The 17,172-nt window shown below is 44.4% G+C and overlaps 1 pseudogene; it reads left to right on the forward strand.

Annotated features, from left to right (window-relative positions):
• LOC137519419 (transcription factor Sox-17-alpha-like) overlaps positions 1 to 17,172 on the forward strand; it is a 60,419-nt pseudogene that overhangs the window by 25,759 nt on the left and 17,488 nt on the right.

Here is a 17,172-nt window from a genome sequence, read left to right on the forward strand (position 1 = left end):
AAGTGGGGACACCTATGACTAGGATTATAAAAAAATGTAAGGGCCGGTTCACACTGGCACTTTCTGGGAAACGGATCTATGAAAACTGATCCTATTTCCATTCGAACTGATCCGTTTCAGATCTATTTCCATTCTGTCGGTTCAGTTCCGTTTCCCCATATACCCCCTCCCCCTCCCCCGACCCCATCACCAAGTAGATTTTTGCTCCATGTTCTAGCTCATCTGATTAAAGGATCTGTTCCTTATTGCTCCCAGTCCAGTGCTTCAGCCTCAGTTTCCATTCTGCTGGGCCCTGCTGTCCATAAAAATTGCTGCAGCACCAAACTTGCGGTCCGTTCAGTGGAGCCGAGCGTGCGGAACAGATCCGTCCGAACTGACCAATGCGATCCATAGGTTAACATTGAATTTGTTTGCTTCCGTTATGATCCCTTGTGGTACGATTTGCAAACTTTTTTACTGCCAATCTATGCCTTGTACACACGATAATAATTTCTGGCAGATTTACTGCCATATTGATCATTTCCAACATGTCCGATCTGATTTTCCGATTTTTCTAATCAATTTTCCGCTCACTTCTATGGAAGACATGTTAGAAATAATCGATCTGGCAGTAAATCTGCCAGAACATCTCATTGTGTGTACCTAGCATTAGGCTAGGGCACTCATGGGCAAACTTGGCCCTCCAGCTGTTAAGGAACTACAAGTCCCACAATGCATTGCAGGAGTCTGACAGCCACAGTCATGACTCATAAAGGCAAATGCATTGTGGCACTTGTAGTTCCGTAACAGCTGCAGGTCCAAGTTTTCCTATGCCTGGGCTAGGGTCACAGTGGTCAGTTGCATAATGCACGGGTCATGAGTGTGCACTGCAATGGAGGCTGGACAGACTTAAGGTGGCCACTAATGGTCCAATTTCTAGCGAAAAATCGTTCGAGCGTTTAGAAATTATAATCGGAAGAAAAATCGTTCACTACACCATCAACAAACGAATCTTTGCTTCCTATCTATCACAACCAATGAAGAAAATCCAAATTTTGGTTTGACAAAAATCCAGTCGGACTATTTTTTTTTTTTTTTTAATGATCATTCATAATCGATTGTGCCCGTCAACAGATTATTTCCAACCAATCCAATCAGAATTTCTGATCGCTCAAACGATTTTGTCTTGTTAGTGGCTACCTCTAGGAACTTGACACACCAGAGAGCATCATTTTTTGTATTTTTTTTTTCTAAAGCTTTCATTGACTTGCATTAAAATCGCAGAAAAATTGCCGCAATCACTATTAAAAAAATCATGATTGCAGTTATTTTGCCGCAATTTTAATGCACATCAATGGAAGCATTTTCTAAAAAATGAAAACTACCCGCAAAACGCTCTCCGGTATGTCAGGGCCCTTTAATACAAAGCCTGCATGCAGCAAGTTAGAGGAATGTGATCAATTACAAGACAGTACTGTGAATAGGCCCATAGAATTGTATGGGCAGCGAGCTGACATGTAGAATTATTCTGCAACACAACTGATCACTGTGAACAGGGCCTTAAAGTAAGTGACCGTGCACTGAACACTGAGGCCAATCGTTAAGCGATGGACTCCCAATTCAGCCAAAAGATAGAGCCCTCTCTAATAGTGATGGAGGAACATAAAATATTGACGGTCACGAATTTAGAGCGAAAATGTCAGCCAAATTTAGCGGTTAATGGCAATGCCTCCATACTAGCTAGAATCTCCAAATTTGTAGGATATGAAAAGGAGAAGTGGGTATAAGATTTTTTTTTTTCTTTTCTTTTTTTAAATACCTTATAGTTTTGGAGTAAATAGATTTTAGACCCCTTTCACAGTGCAACATTACAGTCGCATGTTAAAACATTTAACGCAGAATAACTCACTACAACGAAAAATCAATGCCCCATTCACAGTGCACACGTTGCATTGGTGACTAAGTGCTGCATGCAGTGCGTTATACACGTTATTAGCTGCGTTGGACTGTTTGCACATGCTCAGTAATGACTTGGAAACATACTTTTCATTGCCTGTATGCTCTACTGTATGCGACCGTAACGGGGCATTAAGTTGGTTGCGACTTTTTTGGGGCATTGCATTGTAATTTGCATTGCGACTTCAACGTCTCATCAAAATGCAACGTCCTACTGTGAAAGAGGCCTTAAAGGTCATGTTCAGAGTGTGGGAAAGTGTGTGAAACATACTTTAGTGGTTAATCGCCAAGCCCCCGTAAGTGCTAGAAACACCACAATTTCAGGGTATGTTAAGGATGACAGTGGGAACAAGAGGACCATTCATTTTATTTTTTTTCAAGAAGACCTTGCACTTGGAGAAAATTGATTTTAACATTCATGTTCAGAGTGTGGGAAATTGGCTGAAACATCTCGTTCGTTAACCGTGTGTGTGTGTGTGTGTGTGTGTGTGTGTGTGTGTGTGTGTGTGTGTGTGTGTGTGTGTGTGTGTGTGTGTGTGTATGTATATGTATATACACACACATACACACGCGTTACACAATAATTATATGTATATATATATATATATATATATATATATATATATATATATATATATAATATAAATTTTTTTTCATTGTGTAAGAATATATACCGTATATACAGTGGATTGGTTTGCGAGTGTCATTTGTTCTGGAAACATGCTGGGATTCAAAAGCACTAGTTTTAGGCACCACCAGGTGAGAGTTCTGTGTGAGAGTAGGGTTGGGTTAAGCTGTATTGTTGAATTATGTAACGATTTTTAACGTTAATATCATTCCGTTATCTCCCGTCTGTTTTTACAATGGTATTTATCGTTATCAGATTTCGCTATCCACTGACGCTTTTTCATGGTGCCTTTTTTTTATGCATGCCTTGGGTCTGTAGTGTATCAGTTTTGATCAATTTTGGTGTATTCACTGAAGTGTGAACTGTTTTAAGAAGTAAGTGTGGTCCATTAACATGACAAAGGCTGGGAGTCTAACTCGCTGCTCCCTTGGCTCCCCCCCCCCCCTTCCCCATGGCTCTTAGGAATAATAATGGGCTCTAGTTATAGAATTTTTTTATGTACTATAAACAATGTTTTTTAAATGCTGATGCTGAGTGTAGATGGGAATAGCCCTCTTTTTTACTTTACATTTACATTTCTGAGCTGGGCAGCAGTGGGAGCTGCTCAGTGTGCAGGTGTGAAGGTGTGGTGGGGGATGTGGATCAATGGTGTAGCTGAGGTCTCTTATGTGTGCCTGGTGGCCTGCAATGGCATCACTGCTCTGTCTATACAGTACAAACATCACCCTCTCAGCAAATACAGTCACCTGACAAGTGTGGTGATAAAGCTCCCCAGGCACCCTTACATATCTCCTCCACATTGTATTTTTATGTCCCCTAAGCTCCTCTCATCTTCAGCTACTTTCCCTATTGCTTTGATTATGACCTTGTTTCTTTAAAATAAATAAATCGATTAGCAGAATTAGCAAGTGACTAAACAGAATCTGTTGCTACTAGCATTACAAGCTCTCGTACTTCTACTGGTGCTAAGGAGAGAAAAGATAAACATTATAAGCGTAAAAATGACTAATAATAATTTGCTAATTACATGCATTGCTTATTATTACTGTTATTCATACTATGATGTGAGCACACTATAAAAAAAAAACTAACACTGTCCAAACTTCCATGTGTGGCCATGAGTAATATTACTGCAGTATTCATGTTAAGGAAGCCGTACATCAGACGACTTGGCGGCTGATCGACCATCCAATTTATTTACTATAATCGGAAGAAAATCTTTGCCGCCCGAATGCCAATACGACCACTTTCAGGATAAAATTGGTCGCATTAATCGGTCGGACATGCTACAAGATGTAGGGCCAACTTGCTCAATTGGATGTTCGGTGGTAACAACGAGTGACATCGGGACAAAAGTGATGAAACCCCTGATTCTGTCCCCCTAAAGTTTAACCTCCTTGGCGGTAACCCCGTGTGTGACACGGGGTAAGCCGCCGGAGGGTGCCGCTCAGACCCTGCTGGGCCGATTTACATAATTTTTTTTTTAAACACGCAACTAGCACTTTGCTAGCTGCGTGGTTGGTCTGATCGCCGCTGCCCGCCGCCAATGCGCCGCTACCCGCCGCGGATACAGCCCCCCCCCCGCATACCCCTTGCGCAGTCTGGCCAATCGCCGCCAGGCTGCGCTATGGGGTGGATAGGGTCTCCCTGTGACGTCACGACGTCCATGACGTCACTCCATTCATCGCCATGGCGACGGGGGAAGCCCTCAAGGAAATCCCATTCAGAATGGGATTTCCTTATGGGCAAGCGGCGCCGGCAGCGATCAGAGGGGACGGGTGAACGCCGCGGGGAGGGGGGGAAGCATGTAGCTAGCGCTAGGCTAGCTACATGCTAAAAAAAAAAAAAGTGAAAAAAAAACCCTCCCGCGGCTGCGCAGCCGCGGGAATTATACCACCAGGGGGGTTAATGAGCCCAGGTAACTGTATATTACCTGTCCATGGCCACACCTTGTCCACCGCTGGCTTCGGGCTCCCTCGACTACCTCGCCACGTGGTTGCCTAGTAACGTGTGTGACGTCACATACCCGCCCTTACTAGGCAACCACATGGGGCACGCATCTATGGACAGCGGAGGGAGCCCAGAGCAAGCTGCTGCCATGGACAGGTAAGAGTGCACTGGGCACCGGGGGGGCACAATAAACATTAGGGGGGATAGCGTCGGCGAGGAGGGGGATGCGGCATCACAAGACCGATTCTTCATTGATTTCAGCATGAAGTTGATCAGGAATCAGCCTGTGGTGTATGGGCAGCTGACAGATTTCTCTTTAACCTTTTGCCGATTGCGTCACGCCGATAAGCGTGGCAGCGGCAGAAGCCCCAGGACCGCCTAACGCCGATTGGCGTAAAGTCCTGGGGCTCTGTTGTGAATGAGATCGCACGCACGTGCGCGCATCTCATTCTCGGAGGGCAGAGCTCCACCCCCTCTTCAGTCTCCAAACGGCTATTGCCGCTCGGGAGGCTGTTAGATGGCGTAATCGCCGTCTAATTACCTGTACAGCGCTGCGATCAGCAGCAGCGCTGTACCGGGGACAGCCGTGTGACATGGCTGTCCCCTCCTGAGCCACAGAGGTGATCGGCTGTCATAGGCTGAAGCCTATGACAGCTGATCACAGAGATTGACTGGCGGGGGGAGGGAGGGGGGGTGTACAACAGAAAAAAACACACTTTATAAAAAACCAAAAACAAATAAACAAACACTGGGGGGGGGGGGGGGGGGGGGCGATCAGACCCCACCAACAGAGAGCTCTGTTGGTGGGGAGAAAAGGGGGGAGGAATCACTTGTGTGCTGTGTTTTGTGGTCCTGCAGCTTGGCCTTAAAGCTGCAGTGGCCAATTTAATGAAAATGTGCCTGGTCTTTAGGGGGGTTTAACACAGCAGTCCTCAAGAGGTTAATCAGATTTGATCAGAGAGACATTTGTCTCTTGGTCAATTCAGCCCATAAACGCTAGATGTATGGGCACCTTTACTGTTCAGCAATATTTCTTTACCTACAGATAGAATTAGTGTACTCATTTTATATCACTACTCTTACCAATATTCAGTATTAGGCTTGGTTCCCACTAGCACCGGACCCTCGCAGCCAGAGGGAGTGGACAGTATAGTGTCCACTCTGATGGGCTGGCTGAAGCCTGGGGCAGATGTGTTACCACCATAGATTGTGGTGAACGTATCAGTCTGCCCGGGATGATCTCAGACTGCACAGAAGTGTGGCCTGCTTTCCGCACTCTGTGTTGCAAGCTGACAAGTGTGAACGGCTCCTATGTATAAAATATACTTTAGCAATGAGCGGAGAATGAACAAAAAAAATGTCCGTTCTCAGCTTAAGTGGGAACACAGCGTTATGGCCGCTCCATTCTCATTCTTACCTGCTTACAATAATATTGAGATGTATGTATGAAAAAGAAACCTGTCCACCGCATCAAATTTTGTGCACCGCCAAAGCAATCTGCACAGCTTAGTTCACCACAAAACGCAATTGCAAGGGCTCTGCCATTTTGGAAAGCAATTTTTGAATGTGCATTTCCGCAAATTCATCAAGCTGAATCACTCCAAAAAATGTTATATGCTGCACAAGGCTGCTGTGCGCTACAGTAACCAGGTGATTTTCAAAATGTGGGCGCTTTGAAAAGCCCTCAAATACAGTCCTGTGTGAGTCGCAGTGAGTCAGTTGCATAACGCATGCATTGTAATGAGCGTGAACTGTAATGGAGACTGGTTTTAGACTTTAATGCAAAGCCTGTATGCAGTGAGTTAGAATAACCTGATTAGTTACAACACTTTATTGTGAACAGGCCCATAGAATTGTATGGGCAGCGAGTTGGCCTGCAAAAGTATTCTGCAATGCAACTGACCACTGTGAACCTAGCCTAAAGCTGAGCACCTATGGCTAATCCTGGCATATTAAGTTTTTACAAAGTAAATGTGTTAAAAATAAAATAAAAATGCATAGCGTGAAAAGGCCCCTCAGTATTACTACAACTTACTTAGTAGCATTAAAATGGTACCATTACAAACTGTAGTTGATTGCTTACTACTGTTTCCACTGTCTGCTCTGTTCTATGGAAAGGGGAAGGGTGCATCAAGCATTCAATATAGAGAGAGGGGCACATGCAGACATGCAGGTTTTTTTTCTTTATATGATCCGATTTTTGATTGAGCAGTTTAATTGAAATTAAATATATATATATATATATATATATATATATATTTATTATGGAATTGCATATAGTGTGCAAAATGCTACATATGTAATTCCTCGCATACATACAGTAGCATTGAAAGTATGCTTCACTGCCACTGTAAATGCGCATGTTATCCTGTAAATACACTGCATACACGTTATAACGGCAGATCCCACTGCAACGAGCCGCAATCAATGCGCTTGCCACATAGGCATATCATTCCGTTGCGATGGATCGCATATCGAATAATTAATATCAGTCAGCAAATAATTATGATTATCCTAGTCTCTGAAGCACTTAACAGTTTCTCAGTGTTAATTGAAACCAGTGGCCAGCTGAGTCAGGTCATCTTGGCATCATGCAACACCAGATTTGGACGTCGCCATAGACCACAGTTACAGCTATAGCGGCACAGCCTGGATTCTGTCAAAGCTACTGTAATTCTAAAAAGTGTAAAGTGTAAAAACTGTAACGTGCTGGCGGTAGCCGGACCCGAAATACACATCCAGATAAATCAGGTTATCAGTAGGGGAATATATACAGTATATTCCGTGCCATCATTTGGCTTCACCCTGCACTCAAAGCTTCTAACACATAGCTTTTGTCAGCAAACTGTGTGAGGACTGCATGCGATTCACACAATGCTTTCCTATGGGGAAAAAACGCATTCGTTTTGACTCTTTAGGATACTGTATTTTTCTCCATTGAAAAGAGGATATAAAAAAAAAACACGTTCAAAAATGCACAATCAAAATCTAAAAATGCAGAAATGCACAAGGCAGACAACTTATGCTTTTGTGCACAGACAAGTGTGCTCGCAACCCGCGGCCCCTTTCACACGCCTCATTGCGTTGTGTTACCGCGCGGCAACAAGTCTATGGGGCCTTCTATGCCTGCATTGTTGAGATGCGCCGCAGCAGAAGTGTCATTTTTGATGTTCAGCCCCCGTGAGCACATCCGTGTGTTATCAGGCATCTTCGGAGCCCACTTTGGCAGGCAAGCAATAGGGCTGGAACCAGCTGGAGCGCTTTTGGCAGCGTTGCGATACGCTAACACTTTGCCAAAACACTGGGCCAATGTTAATGGATGGGGCAACTTCCACAGGAGCGTTTGCGTTTCCCAGAAACGCAAACGCAGGACGTGCAGCATTTTGGGGGCGTTAGCGCTTCAATGTAAAGTATTGAACCGCTAGCGGAAACGCTCAGCAAAACCTAAACTGAGCGGTTTTGCTAGCGTTTTGCGGTTCAGCACACTGTAACAAAATGAAAAATAATTCACAGGACCAATCAGGATCAAAACACAAAACGCTACGCAACCGCTGAGCAAAAAAATACAATGTTGCAAAACGCGACCGCAAACGCGCATGAATCTGCTTGCAAACCGCTCAGACAAAACTCTAGTGGTAGCGTTTCGCGTTTGCTGTTTTCAGTGGGTTCCAGGCCATAGAGTGCAATGGTAATTGGCACTATACAGCGCGTGACTTGGGTGTCTGATAGTAATTGATCGGCTAATACTTCTAGGGATTAGGATGGAGTTTAATGGTAGTCCATAAGGAACAGGGTTATTGTCAGGCACTAGCAGGGGGGTTAGTGTTGGGTATGAGGAGGGGGGTTGGTGTTGGGCCCTAGCAGGGGTGTTAGTGTTAAGCACTAGGAGAGGGGTTAGTGTTAGGTTAGTGATAGGCACTAGGAGGGGGGTTAGTGTCAGGCACTAGGGGAGGGAGTTAGTTATAGACACTAGGAGGGGGGTTAGTGTTAGGCACTATGATCGATCTCTTTTCCCCAGCACTGTTATGTAAGAGCCCTCAATCGCAGTGCGCAGTCCTTACAGGAAGTGCTGCGGATGCTGACAGCTTCTCCAGGCCATTTGTAACTGACCATGATAAGATTAAGGCGCTGAATTTCATGTCAGAAGTTGGGACTTACATAGAAACCTGTTTAGAAAAGTAATTTAGAAAAATGATTTAACTGAAAAGTAAAAATGCAGCTGAGGACAGGTGACAGGTCAGGCAAAATAATTTCTAAAAACAATGCATGGAATAACTTGTGCAAAGCAGGGACATGTGTGACCAGTATTATAAATAATCTTAGACTAAGGGCCAGTTCACACTGGCACTTTCTGGGAAACAGATCCCATTTCCATTCAAACTGATCAGTTTCCGTTCCATTTCTCCATATCCCCCCCCCCCTCCCCCAACCCTCATCACCAAAATGGATTTTTGTTGACTAGAATAGTCCATTTTCTAGCCCGTGTGATTAAGGGCCCTTTTCCACCTGCAATCGCTAGCGTTCATGCTGAACGCTAGCGATTGCTGAATCGCAAAACCGGCGATTCCCCCGACGTTTGCGGCCACGATTTTGCTATGCTATGCACTGCATAGCAAAATCGCGGCAATTATCGCTCCGCCGCGCGTTCGCGTTCCCGACAAAAGCGAATCGCGGTAGTGGAAATGACCTACCGCGATTCCTATGTTAAAAAGCAAACCGTAGCGATTGTAAAATCGCTAGCGGTTTGCGGTTTTGCGATTCAGCCAGCGCAAACGCGCTGGTGGAAAAGGGCCCTAAAGGATCCATTTCCATTCTGCTGAGCTGCACTGTCCGGAAAAATTGCTGCAGCACCAAACTGTTCAGTGGAGCAGATGTGTTCAAACGGATCCGTAGGTGAACATTGGGTCCGTTCTGTTCCATTATGATCCTTTCCGTTACAATCCACAAACTGACTATTTTTTACTGCCAATGTAAACCGGGCCTTATGCCTGGTACACACGATAAGATTTTCTGGCGGATTTACTGCCAAATCGATCATTTCCAATATGTCTGATTTAAGATTGATTTTTTTTTTTAGGTCATTACTCATTACTATTAGAAATTGATCAGAAAATCGATTGGAAATAATCGATCTGGCAGTAAATGTGCCAGAAAATCTCATTGTGTGTACCTAGCATTAGGCTGGGGTCACAGTGGTCAGTTGTATAATGCATGGGTTATGAGGGTGAACTGTAATGGAGGCTGGACAGACTGAGGGCCCTGACACACCAGAGAGGGCCATTTTCATTTTTTTTCTTATTTAAAAAAAAGAAGCTTCCATTGACTTGCATTAAAATTGCAGAAAAATTGCAGCAATTACGGTTTTTCAAAATTTGCAATGGCGGTTATTTTGCCGCAATTTTAATGCAAGTCAATGGAAGCCTTTAAAAAAAACACAACAAAAAAAAAAAAAAAACGGAAACTACCCGCAAAACATTCTCTTGTGTGTCAGGGCCCTTTAATACAAAGCCTACATGCAGCGAGTTAGAATAATGTGATCAATTACAATGCAGTACTGTGAATAGGCCCATAGAATTGTATGGGCAGCAAGCTGACATGTAGAATTATTCTGTAACACAACTGATCACCGAACAGGGCCTGAAAGTAAGTGACTGTGCACTGAAAAGTAAAGGTGGTCAATTTAGTCAAAAGATAGAGCCCTCTAACTGTGATGGAAGAACACCAAATTTTCACGTTTGCGAATTTACAGCAAAAATTTGCAAACCGGCAGTTTGCGGTGAGCTCCATCGACTTCCATAGCAGACGGCCTTCTAAAAATTTCAGGGCATCCCTGCAGACACAATTTCTTTAAAAAAGAAGTAAAAAGTGTACCAAAATCCGGAGAGTGGTATGGACATGTGGTAAGACCTTTTTAAAGGTCTGCCGAATATAGAGGTTAATGGCAAAGCCCCAATAATAGCTATAATCCCCAAATTTGCAGGGTATGGAAAGGAGAAGAGTGGGTACAATAGAATTTTTTTATTTTTTTTTACAAAAATACCTTATAGTTTGAGAAAATCGATTTTAAAGTTTATGTTCAGAGTGTGAAAGGGGGTGAAACATACTTAAGCAGTTAATAGCACAGCTCCCGTACGTGCAAGAAACGCCAAATTTTCAGGGTATGTTGAGGACAGTGGGAACAAGAGGAACATTTTTCCCCCCAAGAAGACGTTGAACTTTTGGAAAAAAATCAATATTAAAGTTTATGTTCAGAGTGTGGGAAAGTGGTTGAAACATTGTTTAGCAGTTAATAGCAAAGCTTCTGTGCATACTAGACATTTTTAGGGTATGCTAAGGAGGAGAGTGGGAACAAGAGGAAAACATTTTTCAGAAAGACCTTAAATTATAAAATCAATTTTCTCCAAAAAGTACATGTTCAGATTGTGGGAAAGTGGCTGAAACATACTTCAGTGGTTAATAGCAAAGCGCCCATACGTGTTGGAAACACCAAATTTTCAGGGTAGGTTAATGAACACAGTGGGAACAAGAGGAACATATTTTTTTTCAAAAAGTTGAAAAAGTTTGAGATGGTAATGTGGGGGTGTGTACCCAGATTAATCATCAAATCAGCTTTAGCTTAAAGCGGACCCAAACCAAAAATTATTTTAATTAAAAATATTTAGTTGCACCACTCTGACACATACAAAGATAAATAAACACTCCTTCAAACCTATGAGCATTTCAGTGCATGCTTTTCACTCTTCTCTTTTCATAACTAGGATTATACTGGGGGCAGCCATTAGCAATTCCTCCATTGCCGGATATCACCTACTCCACCAGTTTGCCGGAAAAATCCTGGCAATTTGAAAGGAAGGGAGGGGTTCCTCCAATAAATGTAAAATATTTTATATTTGTCATCATGCAGCTGAAAAAAGGCTGCTATTTATTATAAGTTAGAAAATAGATTTTATTTCTGAAATCTTGTATTTTTAATTTGGGTCCACTTTAATCTAATGCCAATCTTTATTAAATAACATTGTACAAAAAGCAGAAAAGACCATTTAAAACAGTTTCCTTATGCCTCCATGGCAGCACAATGGGTAATGGTCCCGCCCCATTACCTCACAGGACGTTAATTATAAATTTGCATGTGTACCGTGGTCCCATGTCTTTTTTCTTGTCCTCACCTCACAGGATGGCTAAGTAGATTGATCACAGTTTTACTGTGCAACGTTTTTATTTTACCCTTACCTGGTTATATTTATAACCCATCCGCTCAGGCTAGCCTCCCCTGATGCGAAGCCACCATATGCTTTTAAATAAGCCAAAGTGTGGGGACCCCGTTCTGCTGATCTTGGGGGTCCAGCTATAGGGTGGCTACAATGTGTAGGTACTAAATGTACCTAATGATATCCCCTATGTGTGTTACTGTTACTCCCTAAATGGGAGTCGTGGGCTGATGTCTTTCCTACCTCTCGTTCTTTCCTTCTCCCCTTGTCCGCATTCGGGACGGCCTGGCGTGCGTTCCAGCACTAGGAACTGGGTAACCAGGTCCTCTTCCGGGTGCGCGCCCTCTCCTCGCTGGTTGTGTATGGGGCGCGCATGCGGAGGAGGTGACGTGGCGTACTTCGCGCGTGCGCAATGCACGCGTTTCTCCGTGGGACGCGGAAGTCTGTCGCATGTCGGAGAAGCATGTGACGTCAGCGGTGGCGCCAGTTTAAATCCGGCGTTCTCCGCAGTGCACTGTCCCTCTCACTCTCGCGCAGGAGACGTGTGGACAGTGCGGCAACTGGATGTAAGGTGGGCAAAGTGTTTAGCTGACATTTAGTAAGGTCCTGTTAGGCAACTGTACTATATTCCTCACACCTTTCCTTGCTCTGTCTGTCTTTCCTCTGGCAGCTGGTTTTCAGCAGCACTATGGACCCTTCAGGCATCACTGCGCCCAACACAGATCAGCCAGCTGGTGTTAGGTAAGGGTCATAAGGTAAGAAAAAAAAAAAAAAAAAGGAGTGCCAACTAATTAAAATTCTCTTATTTTCAGCCCTAAGGATCGTGGGGAGAAACGTTCCTCTCGGCACTCGAAGAAATCGAAGAAGCATTCTAAGAAGGAACACCGCAGTAGATCCCCAAGGCGTCAGTCGGAAAGGACAAAGGATCCAACACCTTCACACTTACGCTCAAGATCATGCAGAGCATGCGGAAATCCGGTGATGCCGGGGAAATTAGTCTGCGCAAAATGCTTCGAGGAATTAGGGAGGACGGTGGAGCCGGAACCGGTAGACGTAACAGACATCATTAAAAGAGCAGTTCAGGACTCCATGAATGAATATATTCAGTCTCACCCGGCACAAGTGGCACCCCCTCGCTCTGTGGACGAGGGCGCCTCATCCTCAATGGCTACGGGTCAGGAGGAAGTTGGAGATAACGAGGATTACGCAATAGGATTTGATTTCAATCTAGTGCAACCCTTTGTAAAGGCGGTAAAAGAGGCTATACAATGGAAAGAGGTTACTCCAGAATCTGCAGAAGGCGATAGCCAAAGGAGATACTATAAACATCTTAAAAAATCTCCGGTCACATTTCCTTTCATGGAAGAGATCCAGGAAGTAATCGAGGAAGAATGGACCAAGATGGAGAAAAAACCTCCTTTGAATAATAAATTAAATAAACTTTATCCATTAGAAGAAAGCAAAATAAAATCGTTGGACACTCCTCCAACAGTGGACGCCTCGGTAGCAAGACTGGCGAAAAATGTGACGCTTCCGCTAGAAGATTCGGTATCATTTATCGATGTTCTGGACAGGAGGCTGGACCTGGACTTACGAAAAATATATACCACATCGGGGGGAGCGTGTAAGCCAGCCATCGCCCTGACGTCAGTCGGAAAGGCCATACAGGCCTGGGCGGAGAATATGGAAGAAGCCATAAGGTCTGGAGCAGAGGTTGAAACTTTGATATCGGCTTTGGAGGACTTTAAGATTGCGGGAGAGTTTATCGGAGAAGCGGCAATAGACGTACTTAGGAGCTCAGCCAGATCTATGCTGCTCTCGGTCACGGCAAAAAGGGCACTCTGGCTAAAGTCCTGGTCGGCAGATCCTTCTTCGCGCCAGATGTGGTGTAAAATTCCCTTTGATGGCAGGTCATTATTTGGGGACAAAATGGATTCTGCCATCAATAGGGTTACCGGGGGCAAGTCGGGTCTGCTTCCCCAGGACAGACGCCAGAGGAGAAGACCTGTTCCTACTACTCAGAGGCCTATTCAAAATACAAGATATCAGACTTCAAGATCCTATAAGCCTGGTCGTGGTTATCGTAGGAATTGGCAGGGGAACCAATCTACTTTACATCGATCGTTGAAGCAGAAGACCACTAACACTATACCGGGACAGCAGAAGTCCTTTTGACAAATCGCCAGTTCAGGGGAGGCCTGTAGGTTCGAGATTAAGACTTTTCTCACAGGTTTGGAGAAAGGAAATAAAGAACCCATGGGTGATTCGCACCATATCATCAGGCCACTTCTGGACTTTCAGCACACCTCCACCACAAAATCGTTTTATACAGACAAAGATTCCAGAATCTCACCTGAAGAGAGAAATTCTAAGAAAATACTTATCAGATCTGGTGATCAAACAGGCAGTGGAATTGATACCAGCGAAGGACAGAGGACGAGGATTTTACTCTCAGCTATTTTTCGTCAGGAAGAAGTCGGGAGATCTCCGTCCGGTGCTAGACTTGAAAAGACTCAACAAATATATAGACTTAGAACGATTCAAGATGGAATCCCTTCAGACAATAATGACATTCATACGCCCAAACGATTGGCTTCTCTCAGTGGATCTGGAGGACGCCTACCTCCACATCCCCATCCAACGGGATCTTCAAAGATATCTAAGGTTCTGTGTGGGGGATTTGCATTTCCAGTTTTCGTGCCTGCCATTCGGCATTTGCACCGCGCCGAGGACCTTCACGAAGGTGCTGGTGGAAGTTATAGCACTGCTCAGGCTGGAAGGCCTTCGAGTATACCACTACCTGGACGATGTCCTCCTGCTGGCAAGCAGTCGTCACATCATCCTGAGACATCGGGAAATTCTAGTTCAGACCCTAACGAGGTTTGGGTGGCTAATAAACGCCAAAAAAAGTCATCTACAGCCGACACAAGACCTTGTTTTCTTAGGGGCTCGTTTTATGACAGCAGAGAACGCGGTCTCACTTCCCCCACAGAGAATAGAGATACTGAGGAACAGAGTATTGGAAATTCGATCCAAACGGTTCATTCCAGCCAAATGGTGCATGAGGGTATTGGGGACAATGTCCGCCACAATCCCGACGACTCCATGGGCACACTATCACATCAGGAGACTTCAATGGGAGTTCCTAACTCAATGGAACAGCAGAGATCTTTCCCAGAAAATATCGATTTCCTCCTCAACCAGCCGCACCCTGGATTGGTGGCTCAAAACAGAGAACCTGTCAGCACGATCACCCTTGCAACAAAAACCACCCTTGATAATAGGCACGGACGCCAGCAAACAGGGATGGGGAGCAACGCTGAACAACCGGATTATCCAGGGAACTTGGTCGCAGACGGAAATGAGTCTTCCGGCCAATCTGCTGGAACTGAGAGCAGCCTACCTGGCTCTCCTGCACTTCAGACACCTGATTATCGGGGAGAATATACAGCTGAGAATGGACAACATGACTGCAGTCTGCTACATACAGAATCAGGGAGGTACACGCAGTGTACCTTTAATGAAGGAAGTGGACAGGATATTCCAATTTGCAGAGAAGAATCTTGTATCGATTCAGGCATTACACATACGGGGGACTTTGAATATAATACCAGACTATCTGAGCAGAACGAAGGTGGATCGCCACGAGTGGAGCTTGAGTCAATCTGCTTTCAGGACGATATGTTGCAAGTGGGGCCGTCCACAGATAGACCTGATGGCGACCCGCCAGAACGCCAAATGCAAACGATTTTTCAGTCACCACCGTTGTCAGGAAGCGGAAGCAGCAGATGCATTGACAGCCCCATGGAACTTCAACTTGGGGTATGTCTTTCCCCCGACTCCGTTGATTCACCGTCTATTACTCAGGCTCAGAAGGGAAAAAGTTACCGTATTAGCAGTACTACCTCTATGGCCAAGACGTCCCTGGTTCCCTATGGTTCTACAGATGGCAGTGGATCTTCCGATAAGTCTGACAGCGACTCAGGATCTACTGTTACAGGGACCACTCTGTCACCCCAATCCTTCCAGGATGAACCTTGTGGGATGGAAATTGAGAGGAGGAAATTAAGGGACATCGGTTGTACTGAGGCAGTAATTAATACATTACTGAACGCCAGGAAGTCAACTACGAACTCGACCTACTACAGGGTATGGAACCGATTTGTACAGTTCGCAGTCTCCCAACAGTTCGATCCGATGAAACCACAGCCACATCAAGTCCTTGCCTTCCTTCAGGCAGGGGTTGACAAACAGCTGGCATATCATACTATCAAGGTCCATATTTCGGCCATATCGGCCCTCTCGGATTACCGCTGGTCGACACATCCGTTAATAAGACAATTCACCAAGGCGGTATTAACGTGTTTTGGTTTCTGGACGTAGAAACTACGTCCAGAAACCATGTGCGCTACCGCGCGCCCCCGCGGCCGATCGCGCGCGTGCACGCGCACTCCCGGCCGCGGATTCGGTAGTCAGGGAATCAATGTATCGGACTATGAAGTCCGATCACTGATTCCTCTCCCCCGCTGAAAAAGCGACAGCTTCTCTCGGAAGCTGCGCCTTTTCTGGCCATTCACTTCCTGATGCGCCACTCTAAGCGTGTGTTACGCTTAGAGTGACGTCATGTAAACAAACTCATGGCCGCCATCTTGTGGCCAAAAAGTAATACTACACCTGAAAATAAAAATGAATTAAAATCAACACACATTTACATTATAAATCTATTGTTTACCCCCCACCCTCCCAAAACTACCCAAATAAAATGTTTACTATGAATAAAAAAAACCATTACAATTAAAAAAAAAAAAACATGTAAATATTTACCTAAGGGTCTAAACTTTTTAAATATCAATGTAAAGATGAAATATTTCTATATTTTTTTTATTTTAAACTTGTTAATAGTGATGGATGCAAAATGGAAAAAAGTGCACCTTTATTTCCAAATAAAATATTGTCGCCATACATTGTGATAGGGACATAATTTTAATGGTGTAATAACCGGGACATATGGGCATATACAATACGTGAGTTTTAATTATGGAGGCATGTATTATTTTAAAACTATAATGGCTGAAAACTGAGAAATAATGAATTTTTCCATTTTTTTCTTATTTTTCCTGTTAAAATGCGTTTACAGTAAAGTGGCTCTTAGCAAAATGTACCCCCCAAAGAAAGCCTAATTGGTGGCGGAAAAAACAAGATATAGATCAGTTCATTGTGATAAGTAGTGATAAAGTTATAGGCTAATGAATGGGAGGTGAACATTTCTCTCGTGAAAACCACGGAACCTGAATGGGTTAAGGATGAGACCACCGAGAAAGATTACGTTTCCTAAATGGGACTTGCCAATGGTGTTGCAACACCTTACAGGACAGCCATACGAGCCGGTGGCAGACTGTTCCTTATGGAATTTGACACTTAAGACAACTTTCTTGATAGCAGTAACCTCCG

The sequence above is a fragment of the Hyperolius riggenbachi genome, chromosome 5 (genome assembly GCF_040937935.1).
Source record: "Hyperolius riggenbachi isolate aHypRig1 chromosome 5, aHypRig1.pri, whole genome shotgun sequence".
NCBI lineage: Eukaryota > Metazoa > Chordata > Amphibia > Anura > Hyperoliidae > Hyperolius > Hyperolius riggenbachi.